Source organism: Eublepharis macularius, chromosome 2 (assembly GCF_028583425.1).
Source record: "Eublepharis macularius isolate TG4126 chromosome 2, MPM_Emac_v1.0, whole genome shotgun sequence".
In the NCBI taxonomy this organism is placed as follows: Eukaryota; Metazoa; Chordata; class Lepidosauria; order Squamata; family Eublepharidae; genus Eublepharis; species Eublepharis macularius.
In genome coordinates, this window is record NC_072791.1 from 200,309,846 (window position 1) to 200,323,887 (window position 14,042).

Genomic DNA, 14,042 nt, shown 5'->3' on the forward strand with positions numbered 1-14,042 from the left:
CTGTCATACAACTGTTGCTGAAATATCGTAATGAACTTGGGGCATGCTTAAATATCTTAATTTCTAGATGTGTGGTTTGGGGTTTTTAAAAGAATGTATTAGGTGCTCCCCATTCCCCTATAGCTGAATATTATCCTTAAAAATGCTTTTTTTTCCTCCTCAAGGAACTGTTGCATTCAGCTCTGCTAATTTGTATTCACAATATTGTGCCTCTCCCCAAAACTTGTTGCTTTTATTTTATCTCCTTGTGACCCATTCCCAGTGCAACTGGCCTTTTTGACAACTGCTGACAGGCACACTTGTAGGGTACCCCTGCGTGGGCAGACATCAAAACCACCAGCCACTGACCATTATCCAGCAACTCGCTGAGCTGATTTAATGAGGCAAAGTTGCTCAAACACACTTTGTTCTTCTCTTTCCCCCTGTGAGAAATCACTCAAAACAATGACCTCTAGACGTGGCGCTACTTAGAACAATTCTTCTCTCTGACTCCATTGATGCTCCAGAGAAGGAAACCAACGCTGATGTGCTTTATAAATCCATTCCCAAGAATACTAGATTGTGTTTCAGAAGACAGCCATTTGAATTTGGTTGTTTTTTAAAACTCCCACTTGTGAAAGATGGTTTGTCCTCCTAATTATTAATATTTTATGATCAGGTAATTAAAGATACGTTGTTGCTCTTACTGTTTGCAAAGGGGAGGGGGGCAATAAAACCTTGGAGGAGAATGTAGGCATTCTGCATGAAGACAAAGGAGTATTTTGGAGGAAAATCAAAGTACGTTTTATATATTTGTGCTGTGCGTCTTTTCTGCCCAACTGCCAAAGGTGAACAGTTCAAATCAATTTTCTCTGAGTCCCTGGAGTTATGTAGGACTCATGTATGATGAACTGACAAGGATTCTAATAAAAGTCACTTAAACCAAATGCTTTACGATATCCAAGTTTTCAAAAAATTGAAAATGGATGCTGTACATGCTTACTGATTCAAAGATATTGGGAAACAGGAAATATTGTCAGATAGTTTGATGTTCTGATAAGTGGGTGTTGTCAGGGCTTGTCGCTGCCGCTGCTGGGTGGGGCCCCAGCTGGGCCGGCCCTGACATCAGAGGGGCACCAGGGATACTGCAGGACCCTGCTCTGTGGAAGGAGGGGCAGTATACATCACCCTGACTCCCTCTCAATCCATTCGCTGGCCTGCTCAACCTGGCCTGCTTACCCTCTGCGTCCTCCATCATCTCCTCCTCCCAGAACTCTCCTCCAAGCCTCCACTCTCACACTGCTCTGCTCTCACTCCACACCATCACTCCTTACTCACACCCACCACCTCAGAGCTCTTCCTAGCCACCTTATATAGGGCTTCCTTTCCCCGCCCCGCCCTCCTTCTAGGCTTGTTCCCTCTCCTGACTTGGCCCAGCTGTGCCTTCCCTCAGGCGTTTCCCTCCTACCACTAACCCCTTCTTGGCTTCCTTGCCTTGCTGGCAGGGTGGGGTTGAATGTGAGCCATCCCCAGCTGAGGTCTCCTTGGCCTTGCTCACGAGGAGCTGCCCCAGCTGGCTTCTGTGCTGCTGAGCATGCCTGGCCTTGCTCACGAGGAGCTGCCCCAGCCAGCTTCTGTGCTGCTGAGCATGCCTGGCCTTGCTCGCGAGGAGCTGCCCTGGCCAGCTTCTGGGCTGCCTGCTCATTGATGCCGGGCGGGGCTACCCATCTCCTCCCCCAGAATGCCTGTGGCAGCTCCACCTGGAGGGGCTTGGCTCCTAGCACCTCCTGAGCCAGGCTGCTGTCCTCTAGCCGGGGTGTGGCTCTGGGCTGTAGTGGCTGCTTCTCCTCCTTGGAAGGTAAGGGCTCTGTTTGGGCTGTTGCTGGGTCCCTATTCCCCCTGCCTTGGCCCTTTTCCTCTAGCCTGCTTAGCCCCCTCTCTTCCCCATGGGGGGTGGGACTAGCTGGCTTCTCCCTGCTCCCTCCAGCCTTCTGATGCTTTGGCCTTTCACCCCTTCCCCCTGGAGTAGGCAGGTTCTGGCTCTGTTTGCCAGACAGAGCAGTTGAACTGCTGTCTCCCGGCTGCCCCCTGCCGCTGCCTGTCAGCAAGTCCGGGGGCTGGGCTGCTGACCCCGGACAGGTGTGTTGTTTGCCATGCAGGATTTCAATAAACTACTTCAGGAAGTAGGGAGAGTGTATAGTTGGGGTATCCAAGAACTTCAGATAACTATATGCTGGGTCTAACAAGTTTGTTAGCCTACATTCGAAGATGGGTTGAACTGGCATGGATATTACAATAAACAGCATGAATTTTAAGTTTTCGCACCCCTCAAACTTTAAAGTAGAGCTAACACTTCACAGAGATGTGGGAGAACCAGAATTATCATTGGGAATTTTCAATGGTTTGTATTTAAATATATTCATATTTTGACAGCTGATAGATCCAGAGGAGTTATCTGTGTTAGTCTGTAGTAGCAAAATCAAAAAGAGTCCAGTAGCACCTTTAAGACTAACCAATTTTATTGTAGCATAAGCTTTCGAGAATCACAGTTCTCCTCGTCAGATGCATGGAGGGCAAAAAGAAACTGGTCAGATATAGAGGAGGAGAGGGGAGGGCGGAGTAGATGCAAACAGTTTCTTCTGATATGGAGATGCAAACAGCTCCTTCTGATATGGAGATCAGTTTGCTTCTGTAGAGGAAATCAGTTACTTTTGATAATGAGATAACCATTCATAGTCCCTATTCAGTCCCAGCTTGACAGAGTCAAATTTACATATGAATTCCAATTCAGCTGCTTCCCGTTGGATTTTGTTTTTGAAAGGTTTCTGTTGAACTACAGTGACCTTTAAGTCTTTGATGGAATGTCATGGTAGATTGAAGTGTTCTCCCACTGGTTTCTGGACGTTGCCATTTCTAATGTCAGATTTGTGTCCATTTATTCTTTTGCGTAGAGGTTGGCTGGTTTGTCCAATGTACAGAGCAGATGGACATTGTTGGCACATGTGGGCATATGCTGATACTGAGCTTTATGAAAACGAACCATGTTTTCAGTTTTGGGTTTTTAAAAAAAATCAATTTAATTCATTTTTGCAATTCTTTTTAAATGTGTTCTTTTTAAGGTATTGGCTGTTAGATTTCTGTATTCATATGCACAACCAACAGTTAAACCTGATAATACAAGTCTTGAATTAACTGTATATGAAAATAACCCATTAAAAAAATCTTAAGAATGTCATTTTCAAAAATTGACCTGTGTTGTAATGATTTTGCATTCAGTCTGTCCTTTGGGTATCATTTTTGATCTGCTAACATTAAGCTGCGACATTGGTTTTATATTTAAACTTTCTTTAAATGTCTTTGATACTGTGATTCATTCGTGAATTTGTGATTGATTCATCAGGATGGCACCCCAAATATTTCATGGAAGATGACATCTGAAACAAGAACAGCATGCAGAGAACATGCGTCTGCCTCAGGTATGAACAAGCAGGGATAATAGCCTCATGTTGGTCCTTAATCCGTAACCCTCCCCCCACCAAGCATTTCATAGGTAATAGCCAAATTCTCATACCAAGGATCACTACCAAAAGTCACCCTGTCTTGGCTTTCTTTGGGGCTACCGGGAACCACCATGGGCCCATGGACAAAAATTCCATCTAGGGCACTCCATGGCACACTGACCCAAAACAAATATCATAACAAAACAAATCACTTGATGGTATGTTACAGTGGTTAGAATAATAATGGTTTATTAGGTAAGAAACATTAAAGATAAAGGGACAGGTTTGTAAAAGTATTTTACTTATGATTTACACAGTGCATATTGCAATAGGATATGGTGCAATCCCCTCCAACAAAAAAACAGGAGAAAGCAGATTCAGGAAGACTCCCCAGCCAAGGGCCTAGCTAGACCACTGAAGTGCACTATCAATGACATATAGGTGACAAGTTATCTGGGAATAAGCCCCATTGAATAAAGTGAGACATCAGTCTCTCTCAAAAAGTAAACTTAAAAAATACTTCAAAATATTTCTACTAACCCTGCCCCCAAACAAACTCACAATATAGCGTTGCCCGGTTCCCTTAACCTCCTGGCGGGAGAAGGGGACCTGGCGCTTACTACAAGATGATGTCACTTCCAGGACATCACTTGATGTCACCCAGTCTCCCACGACCAAGTGGGACCAAGTCATTCTCCCCAGTGGGGATTTAAAGTGGCTTACATAGTTCTCCTCTCCTCTAGTTAATCCTCACAACAACCCTGCGAGATAACTTAGGCTGAGAGTGTGTGACTAGCCCAAGGTCACCCAGCAGGCTGCCTCGGCAGAGTGGGGATTTGAACCTGGATCTTCCAGGCCTGAGTCCAACACTCTAGCTACGACAGCATGCTGGATTGCACCACTGGTTGCAAGCCAGTGTGGGGTGTAGCAGATGCAGACTTGATCTTGGTCGTGGGAGACTGGGTCACTTCCAGGAAGTGACATCATCACACAGGTGCAGGGGCATCTGCATGCTTTGCAACAGGCCAATTTTGGCCCCAAATGCACCGCCCTGGGAGCGCCCGTTCCCACACCTTTTTCCCCAGCTGGCCAATTAGTATAGGATCCCTATCACATTATTTTCTGCCTTTCTTACTAAGACTTAAGGAAGATTACACAGGGCAAGTCAATATGATCAACGGCTAGGATATTTAATGAATAATACAATAGAGCATAAGTTGCAGAAATTTGAAAATGAGCATAAATCTGAATACAGAGATGAAACATTGCTGAAACAATGCAGAAGTAATTAAATATGGCATACTTAATTACATGAACGCTACTCAGTAGAAACCTGACTTCAACAGACAAAATTCAGTAAAGTCTACAGTCCCTATTTCTTTACCAAAGGATCTTGCTGAGTCATTTCTTACAGCATAGCCCTATTACCTGATTTAAAAAAAAAAAAGCCCTTCTGAATAATTCTGTTTTACATAGTTTGTGGAAAATCAAGAAAGTGGGAATAAAGGGGGGGGGGGGACACCACAGAGAACGTGCATTTTCAGGCAGCTGTTGATTTTGCCCAGTTGTAGGGTGGTATCTGCAGAAAGCATAGGCCTTTTTATACCAAACTGGCCTTTGGTTCATAGGCCTTTTTACATCAAACCGGGCATAGGCTTTTTTATATCAAACGAACCTGTGGTTCACCTTTTCAAATCCAGCCCTGGGAAAGAAGGAAGGAGAGGGCAGGGCAAAGCAACACCATTTGCTCAACCTGACACCTCTCTTTGTGATTTGTGTAACTGGCATCCTTGGGATAAATAAATGTATGTTGCTTTAGCCTTCTAGTACCATCATAAAAATGACTTCATGGCTGACCTGTGCCTATATGATCAGGGTCAGTTTAGCTGCATTCACCCTTGCCTTCAGTAGGTAATGGTTAGACCACGGTTCAGGCGGAATCTCCAATCCAAAGTGTGGTCCAAAGGATGGTGTTGGTGAAGACAGATGATGAAATACATTCTAATCATGAAAGCTGAAATTACATCTCTTTATTTTTTTATGGCGATACAAGATTCCTTTTTGGTTTTGCCACAATAGACAAACACAGCTACCCCTCTAGAACATGATGACTCCTGTAATAAGTTTGTGCCAAGATTTCACTAGAGCATCGCCCACGAGTTTGTCTTCAGTATGGGCTAACTCTGGAAGAAAAACACTTCTGAGCATACACCAAATGCCTTTCTCCCAACACTGAAAAACTGCAGTCTCTTTTCCCTCCTCCACAAACTTTAATACTTTAGTAGCATCAGGGGTTTTTTTTTCTGGGAAAAGAGGTGGTGGAACTCTCAAGAGGGAAATGAGGAAGAAACATACGGGATTCTTTGAAATAATATTATTTTCAAGCACTATTTCCAAGTATTTTCAAGAGGTGCCGGAACTCCGTTCCCCCGCGTTCCTCCTGAAAAAAAGCCTGAGTAGCATACTTAAAGAGGCAGAGGAAGCAATAAGATAACTGAATTATATTTTTAATCACTCTGTAAAAATGAGGATAGGGCTACATGCCCTGTACCTTTCATAAGAATAAAATGAGAGGCTTTCTGGATCATACCAGAAGTGTCTCCAGTCCAGTGTTCCATTTCTCAGCCATATGCTTCTGGGAATCCTACCGGCAGGGAATAAAGGAAACAGCCACTCCACAGTGTTGCCCCCCAAACTGGCATTCAGTATACTGCCTCTGAACATGGAGGCTCTCTTTAGTCATCATAGCTAAGGGCCATTCACAGACTTGACCACCTCCATTAATCTTTCTAACCTCCTTTTAACGTTCTCTGAACTAGTGAATTTCACCTCTTATAGCAGTTTATTCAATTCCTTAATTATACAGCATGTGATATTGGCTGTCCTGATTTACTGCCAATCATGTTCACTACGGATGAACTCTGGCAGTAAGGCAGACAAAAAATTCTCACTCTTTTCTTCAATCATTCATTAGTTTATAAGCCTCTATATTTATATAGTTGGTATATCTATATAAGCCTTCATAATTCCGTGAAAGAAAAAGAAGCAGGGGCAGCTTTCCTCACCTTCTCCTAGCCGAACTTTTCCTGTCAAAATGCCCTCCTTTTCTGTCTATTAGATTCTAAAAACTCCCCTGATCTCTTTGTATCAGCCCCTAAGGATTCCCTATATCATTACTCAGAGTGCACAGCCTGTCTTCCAATGCAGAATCCACTTCTTACATCTGAGGAAATGGGCTCCAGTTGAAGCTTAATGCCCACAGTAGCAAAGTCGCGTTTACAAAAGGCCAAGTATCAGATATCCCACCAATACAATAATAACAACAGCCCACTGCTTGAATAGTGTGTAACATGTAATTAAATCACTCCTAATTTTGTGGAGGCAGGGCAGGGCCATATTAACCCGTGGCCGGGCGGCTAGGCTTTCAGGTATTTCGCCCCCCCCCCTCGCACTTCAATCTTTCATCCCACTACAGCCTGACCCTGGTACAGACCGCAGTACATAGCCCTATATCCATTTTGAGGGTCTCCTGAAGAATTCTGTTCAGAATTTTAAAAATATTTTTATTGTCTGAGTAAAACTCTTTGGGAAAGCACATTTTGGGGGCATAATTGTTCAATACTGTAATATTTTGAAGTGAATAATTTTTTATTATATATTAAAATATATAATTTATGGATAATTGTTTTAATATAAGAGACAATTTGTTTCACTTCAATAAGGAAGCAGTTAATTATCTTATTAATAGAGGTTATGTAAGAGAATCAATTGATTGTAATTTATGTGGGGGTGTGCCTCAGCAAAAAAAAAAAAAATGACATACCCCTAGTCCCTGCAGTGCCCCTCGGATTCATCCTAGCCAGTCTTATGAATAATGCAGCTTTGGGGGTAGGGTAGCTTTAAGTTCTAACCTCAGACTTCAGATGTGTTTTTGCTAGGCCTAAAACAAGACGTATTTTGAAACTATAAACATGGATTATAGTCACACATTTAAAGCTAGAGTATTGTTTGCTTTGATATAAACGGGCATTCACCATTTCACATTAGAACCATTAAAACAGATTAATACAGATCCCAATGCATATACAATATATGTATGAGTGTGTGTGTGTGGGGGGGGGGGGGAATCACGCTTTCACTACTTTAGACTGTAAGAACATAAGAGCCAAGCTGGATCAGACTCAAGGCCTCTGTTTAGACAGTGGCCAACCAGCTGCCTCTACAACGCCTACAAGCAGGCTGACTGCAATAGCATCCTCCCATCCGTGCTCCACAACAACTGATAAATAAAAGGCTTACTGCCTCTGGTATCCATCATAACTAGTAACCATTTCATCCTCCATGAATTTGCCCACTCCCCTTTACAAGCTTTCCAAGCTGGCAACCGTCACCACATCCAGTGGCAGCGAGTTCCCCAATTTAACTGTGTGCGTGTGAAGAAGTACTTCCTTTAGTCTGTGCTAAATTGCCCACCCTTCGGCTTCAGTGGATGATTCTGGGTTGTGAGATTCTGTCCACTCTCTCCAAACAATGCCTAATTTTACAATTTGATAATTTCTAGGGAAATATTAACATACGGGACACTCTCGTCCATAATATGAACAGAAGTTGTCTGTTCTACTATTAAGTATGTTTTAACTCAGGGATAAGGAGAAATGAGACTGAAAAATGGGGGCGGGGAGCAAACACAGAAGAATTCGAAGGTGGGGGGGAATGAAAACATACCAGGTTGATTGATGGTCTCAGAGACATCTCATGTTGTTGCAGTTTTGTTGAAGTTTGCAGCAATGAAGAGCTTTCTAAAAAACTGCTGCTAAAAACAGCAGTTTTTAACAGCAAACATGACCCGAAGTCAAAACTCTGCTGTGTCTTCCCTGTACCCCTAGTGACTGTGGTGCAGAACTGCACTAAAGCTTCCCGGGCCCTCAATCTACCTTGGGTCCTCTGAACTTCATAACCCCAGCCCCCCTCAGTGGCCCTGGCCACCTTTGTACATTGTTGAAAGTTCCATTTTTGCTCCTGTACTTATTCATTCTGCGATTGCCTTTCTTCCACTAATTTAAAAGTTAGGAGAGTGTTAGTTCTTTGGTTTAAAGATATACCTGGAAAAAAATTATTGTGTCCTACAATAATTATCAAGAGGTCAAAAATGGCAAGTTGTGAAGTGGTGGGGTATGAACTTCACTGGAGCCTTAGCGTTCTATGCCTATTCCCTTTTCCAGATAAATTTTGTCTGTATGTTGTGAAACTTTCCATTTCACTCATGTTTTTGTTGTTCCTGATGACTGCCAATTGTTTGGTTCTGCTTTTACCAAATGTGTATGCTATTCAGGCAAAATTGCATGCATTTAACAGGAAAATTTAAGGGCAAGGAAATAGAGAACGAAGCAAAACTCCTCCTGGGATCAGTTTGTATAAGTGAGAAATGAGATCCAAATAGGGTCATTTGAGTCAAAGCAGTGGGGTTCCAAAATTGAGCAGCATCCTCATTTAGATTCTAGAGATCCTGGAGAGGGAGTTAAGCCTTTCTATTTTTGCATTTCCACATGCAAAATAAACAGAACTGAGACAGCGATCTATTCTTTTACCTACCTCTTTTCTCTTTCTTACCTTCTAAAAATAATAAAATACATTTTTTTTAAAAAGACAGTGATCTACCAGAAAAGAGGCACCATCCATGTTAAATGGAACTATGGGACCGTATAATATTCACTAAAACCATTGCAGAAAGGAAGAAGTTAGTTTGGGAGCTAAGGTTGCCAAATGGCTTTCTCTCACAACTGTACGGGTGTCGTGGCACTTACCTTTGGTTTTCTTAATTTAAGCATAAGAGTCCTTGCTATGTGCAGCAGGCTGGGCAGTCAGGTAAGTGGGCTGGCTGCTCCCCAGGTGTGGTTTTTTTTACAGCTTTAAATAAATTTTATCACAACAGAGAAAAATTGTACTGTAACAGCTTAAAAACAACATCAGAAGTTAGAAATCAAAACCTTGAAAGACACTAAATGTTAAAGTATACACAAGAATTACTAAGTAATTAAAGAACAATGGGTCAACTAAATTAACAATCATGGATAGAACTACAGTTAACGATATAGCTACATCATAAAAGTAGGAACTGTTTGGGGTGGGTGAAGTGGAATGTTGCCTCATTTCTTGCTATAAAGTCAATTAGAGGTTGCCATGTTTCAGCAAAATTGGAGATATATTAATCTGACTCAATCTGCTTTTGTTGATCTAGAATTTTCTCCATCACAAATATGTCCCATATCTTCTTGTACCAACCAGATAACAAAGGAAATTTACTGCTCTTCCAAGCTGCTGCAATGACTAAGTGGGCACTGGCACATGAAAATGCTATTAAGTCGTAACCAGAGTATACCTGTATTTTGAAAGAAATTCAACAGCATTACCTTCGGCTTAAAAGGAATTAGGCTTGTAATAGTAAATATTTGAGTTTGACTGGGTGGTTGAGCGCATGGGCCGGGCGCAGGTCAAGAAGGCAAGCAGGTCGGCCACTCTCTGGACATGGGTAGACCAGCCTGCTTGCCTCCCCGGGCAAGTCCCAGGCACCTGCATGCAAAGGTGTCTGAATTTTCAATTTTGTTTCTCCTGGACAGTCTGGCAAAAAAACAGACTGTCCAGGGAAAAACCAGAACTTGGCAACCCTATTGGAAGCATTCATTTGAGATCAGTCAGATTGGGCGAGTGTAGGGTTCCTAGGTCTTTATACTGTCCCAGCTGGAGGGGGGACCCGGTACATACAGGGATTGTGTTCTTTGCTCATGCGCGCTCCCAGTACCAATGTGATGACATCACTTCCAGAAGTGATGTTACCATGCCACCTGCAGGTACGCTCGCGAGCTCTGTGTGGGGCCGATTCTTTGAAAATCACCTCCAAACAAAGCACGGGAGCACCTCTGCAGTCAGCACAATAACATCACATCTGGAAGTGATGTCACCACGTCCTCTGGGAGAGCACACACCGTGCATGTTCCAGGGGTGTCTGCCAGTGGCAGGCGAACTCCAGGCAGCCCAAAACCTCTGGGCAGGCAAGCAGGTAAACTGCTGGGAGATTGTCTGCCACTGGCAGGCACCTGAGATCCCTAGGAGGGTGGTTATATGACCCAAGGCCAATCTGGTACTAATGAAAGCTGTTTCAAGCCTCCACTTACCTTTAAAGCTCTCACCACTTAGACTTACCAATTACCTGGTGAAAAAAGAATCCCTGTCCCTTTAACAGAAGCTTAATGGGATGTAATTTACCAGGTGATGCTCTTTAACCCCATGCCATGAAAAGTTTCAGCTGTCCATTTTCTCAGATTAATTCTCTATTAAAGGGACAGGACATTTTTTTCTCTCTAGGAAGTTGGCAACCAGATCTCCAGTGCCCTTTCCTTTTACTGCCTTCACTGGCCTTTTTAAAAATCCACTTTGGAATGCTTTATCAGGCCACAACTTGATCACAAGAAAAAGGATATGCTATAGAGTTACTATGCTGTAGCTACTATCTATTAATTATACAAATACATGTTACATAATATTAAGGTACGTCCTTTGAAGATTTCAGAACAGAGTATATTTTGACTTTTTTTGGCACAGTCTCTTAGGTTTTTTTTTCTTTCTGTTTAGCCCTATACCCATCTCCTGCCCTGGGTTGGGAAATTCCTGAAGATTTTGTGGGTGGAGCCTGCGGTGGGCAGAATATGAGGAAGGGAGGGACCGCTGCAGGGTATAATGCCATAGAATCCACCCTCCAAAGCAGCCGTTTTATCCAGGTCAAAAAAGAGTCCAGTAGCACCTTCTGTCACTTGGAGATCTGTTGTAATTCTGGGAGTTCTTCAGTCACCACTCGGAGTGTGGCAAACCTATATGTTAGCCTATATGGTCCTCTGGCACGACTTATACTCTAAAGCACTCCGCAGCATAACAATAGCACCAAGACCTGCCAGCCAGGAATCTTACAGGGCCAAACCTGTACTGAACCTGCTTAGTTTCTGCAGCCGAACAGAACCCTTGGGCCACAGCTGCATGGATTTTCAAGTTTGGTTTAGCACAAAATATGTAACTGATGGCACGTAGCACCTTTGCCAAACTGCACACATTTTGCTTTTAATGAAGGTATTGATCTTTGAACATAATTTTCATAGCGTGCTTTTTATTTTGAAAACTGTTTTAGGCTTTTCAGTGATTTATGTTGTTATACTGTGGCTGGGTTTTTAATGCTGTTTTTTTAAAAAACAACTTTCCCTTCTTAGAGGAGTTAGCCGTGTTAGTTTGTAGTAGCAAAACCAAAATGAGTCCAGTAGCACCTTTAAGACTAACCAACTTTACTGTTTAGCTTTAGCTTTTGAGAATCACAGTTCTCTTTGTCAGATGCTGTGATTCTTGAAAGCTTATGCTACAGTAAAGTTGGTTAGTCTTAAAGGTGCTACTGGACTCTTTTCGATTTTCCCCCTTTTATTATGTTTGATTTTGTAAGCTGCCTTGGGCAGGTTCCCAGATTAGATTGCATACAAATTTTCTAAATAAATAACTTTCAGTAGTGCTAACTTTTCTGCATTTTAACCTGGAGGAAGTTATTTTAGTTATTTTACATATGCATCAAACAAACTCCCAACCCCCAACCATGCACCCCCGACCATATTTTAAATTGAAATGTGTGAGCAAAGCACAGAGTTATGCTGACCATACAGGGGTTTCAAGGCAAGAAACCCTGGACTTTCTTGGTGGTTTCCCACCCAAGTACTAACCAAAGCCAACTGCGCTTAGCTTTCAAGATCTGATGCGATCAGGCTAGCCTGGGTCATTCAGGTTAGAAATTTAAATGGACTTACTATGATTTAATTAAATAGGCTCAAGATGTTTAAAAAAAATTATTCCCTCTTCTTGCAGATATCAACAACACAACAAATTAACCCCTCTCTATCCCTATTCCCTAGCCAAGTAAGTGTTTTTTGAAAGATTTTTTTCCTCAGCTGTTCCCAAAAGTCAGGAAGAAAGAGTTCAGAGACCCAAATGTAAAGGCCTTATGCTTTTCTCTCCAATAAAACTTTTTTTAAAAGTTACCTTGGATGGTTTATTGTCATAGTATTTCTAACATTCCAATACAATCAGTATTTGTACTCCAGTGTCCTTAGAAGCCACACAATCTTAAACTCCAATGGGAGAATCCCTTTCTGTGCTGGTTGAAAGGCATTCCTGAGCTAAAGCGGATTTAGGAGGATGAAGTGTGGCCTAGTCCCTGGAGAACTGTTATGGAGCTCATTTGTTTCTCCGTGCAGTTTGAGAAGTCACTGGTGCAGGTAAGAACGTAATTAAGGGCTTATTTAAAATGGAGATTCTTTGTACATGTCAGCCTGGCCGCATGCTCACCAGAAATAATAACCCACTGGTGAGAAATAATAACCCACCGGTGTTTACATACCGCTCATAGTCTATTGTGATTTGGTCTGTGTGCCAGCTCTGTTTCCCAGATTATTCTTGGTTCATGTTACAGATTATGTGGCTTGTGTGTGCACCACACACGTGCAGTGAAGCCTGACTTGTGCTCGACTCCAAGTCAGCTACTGGCTTTAGAAAACAGAGACCAAGTATTTTTGATAAATAGGTTGCTCCTTGGTAAAATCTTTGTACTATCTGAAGTGTATAACCTTTCAGTGTTATATTTTTCTTCGTTTCAGGTAGAATAGCCAATTGGTCTGCAGTAGAACAGCAGCATTTGAGTTCAGTGGCACCTTAGAGGCCAATAAGATTTTCAGGGTATAAGCTTTTGAAGAGAGCTTTGACTCTTGAAAGCTTTTATCCTGAAAATGTTGTTGGTCTCTAAGGTGCCACTGGACTCAAATCCTCAGTTTTTCTTACTGCAAATTGAATACGTTTTTTCAACAGGATGTATCAATGCTAAAAATACCCAGTGGGTAGCAGTCTTAGCTGTAGCATCATAAAACGGGAGTCCAGTGTGGTGCCTTAAAGACAAACAACATTTATTGCAGCATAAGCTTTTGGGAAACAGATCTCACTTCATCAGGTGCATGAAGCATTCACCCACTAGGGTAGATCCACTGGTACTAAAAGCTGCAAACAACTGAATAGCAATTTGTGATACATAATGCCGAATCAAATTGCAGCTTTTATCCTAAATGCATCTGCCTAATAGTTGGACACTGCAGGTCCCTGATGAAGTGAGTTTATTTATTTATATCATTTATAGTCCAGCTGAATCCACACTTCCTTTTTGTTTCCGCGCCTTTTTCGTAAGCGGCGCGCTATTCATGCAGATACTCACACGCTTTCCCATTCCGTGTGTTCCCTGCCATCACCGCGCCACTATTGCACCTTCCCTCAAAACCACGTGATATTGGCGGAAATCCGTTTTCTCCCCTTTTTTTTCACAGTGCATAAAGGTCGGTATACCAGTAAACCAACCATAGTGAGCAGTGGTTTGCACGGGAAAGGAAACGGTCACCAGAGTCAAGATATTGGTATACCAGATAATTGACCCTTTAAAAAGAAATGGAAGTGACGAGCGCCATCAATTCTGACGGCGGAGGATGGAACCGCCCA